Source organism: Labeo rohita, chromosome 20 (assembly GCF_022985175.1).
Source record: "Labeo rohita strain BAU-BD-2019 chromosome 20, IGBB_LRoh.1.0, whole genome shotgun sequence".
Classification (NCBI taxonomy): domain Eukaryota; kingdom Metazoa; phylum Chordata; class Actinopteri; order Cypriniformes; family Cyprinidae; genus Labeo; species Labeo rohita.
The window spans coordinates 13267223-13273313 of NC_066888.1; positions in this window are offsets into that span (position 1 = coordinate 13267223).

Consider the following 6091-nt stretch of genomic DNA (forward strand, 5'->3'; position numbering starts at 1 on the left):
TGGTTGTAAAGGTTTTCACAGCAAACTTTCAAAATAAAAGTTTAGTTTAACTTAAGGAAACTGTGACAGAAATATATTATTTAGTGTAATGGTAGTAAGACTACTACTACTAATAAAATTATTAAAACATTATTTACCAGAAAGAAATTATTTACAAACATTTATTTACCAGAAAAATGTAAATGCACAACATAGTATTTCTGAAAAATTAGAAATAAATAAAATAATAATCATTTATAAAATCAGTTAATTACAGATGCTGTTGATTATTAAAATGTTATTAAACCATTAACATTTTAACAAAAAAATTAATGGAAAACTGATAAAAATAAAACTGAATTTGAGGAAAAAGGAAACATATTCCATAGTTATTTTAATAAATTGTGTACATTTCATAATTCTAATTAATTAGACATGCTTTTTGATTAATTATTTTTAAATATAACCATTAAAACAGATTCTAGAAAGAATAGAAAACAGAAGAACAGAAATGAAACAGAATCCAGAATCCATTAAAATAATAAAAAAAAAATTAAATAAAAAAACAGAATTTGGGGAAAAAAATAAAACTGATTTCATAGGGCCCTAATTCTATTTTATTAAGAAACTTTTTAATAAGGAATGCCTCATTTACCTTTAAGGTTCCCCCAAAAATGAAAATTATGTCATTATGTACTCACCCTCATGTCATTCCAAAATAAAATAAAATAAAATAAAACTGATTTCACAGGACCCTAATTCTGTTAAAGCAAAATAACAGATTTTATAAGGTTACTGATATGACTGAAGTATTCATTTTGCAAATAGTATTTAATATTAATAAGGAAAAAGGAATTAACTGTATATATGAGCAGTTATTCAGTATATATACAGCATTCAAAAGGAGAAACCGAAACAAGGATAAAAAATGCCAAAAAACGCAAATATACAAAACGTAAACAAAGCAGTTAATAACTTTCTTCATTTTAAGCGGCTCATGTTGTTATGAAAATATTCACATATTGGATTTTTTGGGTAAGATCATGTAACATTAGAACAGTCTTCTGATTGTGCCACCTTCATTTACTTACTTGTTTTCATCACTTTCACTTTAATTTTCTGGCACTGACTCGTTCCCTTAACTTAGCATCCAATCAGAGTTCTCACTCGTCAGACGTGGGCTTACGGCCCGACATTGACCGATGCCCGACCTTCGGCTTAGTGTGTCCCAGCCTTTAATTTATTGAAAATCAATGGGAACCAAAACTGTTTGGTTACCAGCATACTTCAAAATATCATCTTCTGTGTTTCACAGAAGAAACATGAGTGTGAGTAAATGATGACAGAAGTTTAATTTTTAACCAAACTATCCCTTTAAGAATTCATGTATGCATTTTAACAAAAATATGCGCTTTGTTTTTTCTTTTATTACAGCTGAGGGGATGAATTGAAATTACCCTCTTTGGAAATCAACATCATGCCACAGATGCTGCTCGTAGACATTAAGTGGAAAATAATGGATGATAATGTCTTATGACACTCATTAGATACAATGACGGTGATGATGGTTGTGATGAATAAGTGATTAATACAGTCCCTTTAGATTTCACAGCAAATGCAACATATCATGCTGTTTGCACCCTTCCTAGTCACAGGCTGTTTTGAGCGGCTCTTCGCCTCGAGCTACGGTAAAGCCTGTGGATTGTGAGTAATCATTTTCCTGTGAGCCACAGGCCAGCTGTGTCCTGGAGGTTGAGGGTAGAGGGCTGTGTGATTTATACAATGTGACGCTTCTTCTGTATGCTGTGTGCTGGCAGATAGCTCATCTGTCTCCTCTGACTGCAGTCACTCCATTGGGCTCAGGTGAGAGTAAACATGACCTCATTGATCTTCACTATGTTGGTTCAGGCCGGGCCAAACTAAGCATATACATCTTAAAAAAAAAACAGATCAGATGCAAAATTTACTTTTACTTGGTGTTTGCATATATAGTTAAAAGTCAAAAGTTTACATACACCTTACAGAATCTGCAAAATGTTAATTATTTTACAAAATGCACACTGCAAAAAATGCTTTTCTTATTTGAATTTTTTGTCTTGTTTCCAGCCAAAATATCTAAAAATTCTTAATTCAAGGAGGATTTTCTAGACAAGCAAAACTTATTGTCTTGTTTTCAGAAAAAAAGGCATTAAATTTAAGTGAGTTTTTGCTTAGAACAAGCAAAATAATCTGCCAATGGAGTAAGCAAAATAATCTTATTTCAAGCAGAAAACAAGATCATCTTTCTTACCCCAGTGGCAGATTATTTAGCTTGTTTCAAGCAAAAACTCACTTAATTTTGACTTGTTTTTTCTGAAAACAAGACAATAATTTTTGCTTGCCTAGAAAATCCTTCTTGATTTTAGATTTTTTAAATATTTTGGCTGGAAACATTACAAAAAATTTAAGAAAAATAAAAAGCAAGACAAGCATTTTTTGCAGTGCTATTTTTTTTATTTAGTACTGTCCTGAATAATAGTAGTTAAATAATAGTTAAATTTATAAAAATGACCTTCTTCAGAAGTTTACAAACACTTCATTCTTAATACTGTGTTGTTTTGTTTTTTAGTGATAGTTAAACTGCCTGCTGTTCTTCAGAAAAATCCTTTAGGTCCCACAAATTCTTTGGTTTTTCAGCATTTTTGTGTATTTAAACCCTTTACAACAATGACTGTATTTTGAGATTGTGTACATTGAGGACAACTGAGGGATTCATGTGCAACTAGTTCAAAGAAGGTTCAAACACTCACTGATGCTTCAGAAGGAAACACAAAGCATTGAGAGCTGGGGGTAAAAACTTCATGACTTTGAAGATTTAACTTATTTTGTCTTCTAGGAAACATGTAAGTATCTTCTGTAGCTTCTGAAGGGCAGTACTAAATGAAAAAATAAGAAAAAAGTACACCTCTTCATTTTGTTCAAAAGTTTTTACCCCCAGCTCCTAATGCATTGTTTTTCCTTTTGAAGCATCAGTGAGCGTTTGAACCTTCTGTAATAGTTGCATATGAGTCCCTCAATTGTCCTCAGTGTGAAAAGATGGTTCTCAAAATCATACAACTGTTGTTGGAAAGGGTTAAAATACACAAAAATTCTGAAAAGCCAAAGACTTTGTGTGACCTGAAGGATTTTTCTGAAGAACAGAGGGAAGTTTAATTGTTCAGGACAAACAAGGGACTCTTGAAAAAAAAAAAACACAGCTGTGGATCATTTTTTCTTTTGAACTGAGTCATTTTAATAAATTCAACTTTTATTTCCTCTTGTGGACTATATGTAAATGTCTTTTATGTGAAATATCTTATTCAGGTCAGTACTAAAAATAAACCATGCATTTTGTATGATCCCTCTTATTTTGGTAAAATAATGAACATTTTGCAGATTCTGCAAGGTGAATGTAAACGTATGACTTCACCTGTAAATGTGTCTTAGCAGTGTGTGTGCAAAACCTGCCTGCCATTTTCTCTGTGCATTTTCTCAGCTGTAGCGACAACGTCTCGTAAGCAATGCTGGTGTTTTGTATTTGTAAAAGTGAACATAAAAGTCTTCATTTTCTCCAGACATCGGAGCCACTGAGGATGCAGTGGATTAGTTTTTGTTTTTGATGATAATGCTCCACCGAATAAACCAAAAAAATGGAATAGAGGGGGTTGGGGTGAGCCGTAACTAATTATCATTTAAAGAGACATGCAGCAAAATGGGTCGCTGTGAACAGAGCTGTTTTTGACAAGATAAAACTGTGTTGTTTTTTTACACAACCACTGAGGAATTTTAACCCGTGTATATCGCAGACAGTTCATGAAGACCCCCTAATTAACGTTTCTAACAGCAAAACTGTGTAAGACAATATGCCCTCCTTATATCTTAAGTTCCCCATTGAAAGTTGTCCTTTCATTCTCTCAGTCTCCCCCTGCTCTGCCGTACTCTTCATGTCTCTCTGCATCTCTTTGAGTTATTGCAGACTGAACTAGAGATATACGCAACCTATCTCTCTTTTCCTGCAGTGCACCAATTATGTAACCGTTCAGAGGTTGTCCCACGCAGGCACATAGAGATGCTGTCACATCTCCAAATGATCACCGTCTTGTAACGGAACACTATGTAGAAAACATCCTCTGCACTTTCGTTCCCTGCAGAGTCGTCTTGTGCTGTTGTCTGCTAAATTTACCGCGCTCGCCATGATGGGGCAGCTCGCCATGCATCCCCTCACTGCTCGGCTGTTCTGGGAAACAGTTTAACAGAGGAAGACCCCCTATCCTCTGTACCTTCGAAACCAAACCTATATCCCACATGCCTCTTAATTATGCACAAAAGCCCAACGGTGCAGACAATAGAATGTAACTTGCACATTAAGAGGTATAACATACCGTAACCATGAAGAGACAAACTCGCCAGGGTCCCATTCAAGTGATCTATTTAAATACAACGAGCCCCATCCCAGCCCCCTCCGAGCCATCTGCTTCTCCGCCACTTGTGCATTCTCCTGCCTCGCTCCTTAAGCCCACACATTTATTCTCTTCTAGTTTTTTCAAATAACCTTTATTTAACCAGAGTGCCTAATTACGTTCTCATGTGCGATGCAAAAGGTGAGGGGCAGTTCAATAACACAGGACAACGTGTGACATTAGCTGCAATGCCGTTGCACAATGATACTCGGTTACATTATTTTATTGATATTAAATACATCTGTAAAGTATGTAAATGTCAGAACAAGCAGTCTGTAAATGAAAAGTCTGTAAATTAAATTAGCAATGTTTCTGTATCTATTTTTACACCTATTGCATCAAATTATATCTAGGTTGGTTTCTCTCCTATTGTGCATTTCATGCTAATTAAGGATTGACTTTAGTGTACTCATGTCTTTCAGTCTGTTAAAGGGATAGTTCACCAAAAAATGAAAATTACCTCTTGATTTACTCACCCTCAAGCCATCCGTGGTGTATGACTTTCTGCTTTCAGACGAATACAATTGGAGTTGTATTAAAAAATGTCCTGGCTCTTCCAAGCGTTATAATGGCTGTGAATGCCTGATTTTGGGGGACTACTCACTGTAGCTTACGCTACATCATTTGCCACGCTCTCATGAACACGTGTACGACAATTTGCGGAAGCTAGAGATTACGGTTTGAAATGTTTTAAATATGGATATTTTTCTTACACAAACACATTGATTCACTTCAGAAGCCTTGACTAACTGTGTGGAGTATTTTTTTATGATAGATGGATGCACTTTTTTGGCCTTCAAAATCTCAACCACTATTCACCGCCATTATAAAGCTTGGACGAGCCAGGACATTTTTAGGGGGTCAAGCGCGTAGCACTGAAACCCTGTTGTAAGTGATAGAGAGGCCAAGGACCAGCAATATCCATGTAAAACTGATTGGGCCGACCAAAACGTAAGTCGTAGAGACTTGAAACTTAGAAGGATGGTAGTACTCACACCATCTACAATGTCACCAGCTCACCAAAACTCACCTCAATTCGCCTGAATGGGGCGCTATGAAATCACTCATCACTCCTAAACCGTTTGTCACAGGCTCAAGTGTCTTACGTAACTGGAATCCTTTTAAACGTCAACATCTCATTCGGAAATTTTGGAAATTTACCATATTTTGAAAAACCTGCTTTTGCAAATTAGTCCTTGGTTTTTCGCCTGATCAGAACCAAACCAGTGCAGGAAGATTCTCTGGAGAGTAAATATTAATAATGATAAAAAGAAGTTGAACTTTCAATTCACAGTCCACAGAGCTTGGTCACTTGGTGGCGCTATAAGATAACATAAAAACAGACATAACTACGCAACCGTTTGCCCTACACTGTAAAATCCAATAGTTTACCTTACTTAGATATAATTAGTTATCTTTACTTAGTTGCTATACTTACTAGGTTTTATTAAGTTACAGCTACTTTCAAGCGAGTAAAACAGTTTACTTACTACTTTGAGTGACGCTTACTTAAAATATTCAAGTAGCCACAAAGAAACCAATGACATTAATAAACCAGTGAGAGGCAGCAGTGCACTAATATGTTGCTAATTTGCAAAATAACAGAAGAAGAAGAAAAGCAATTTTTTTGAGGT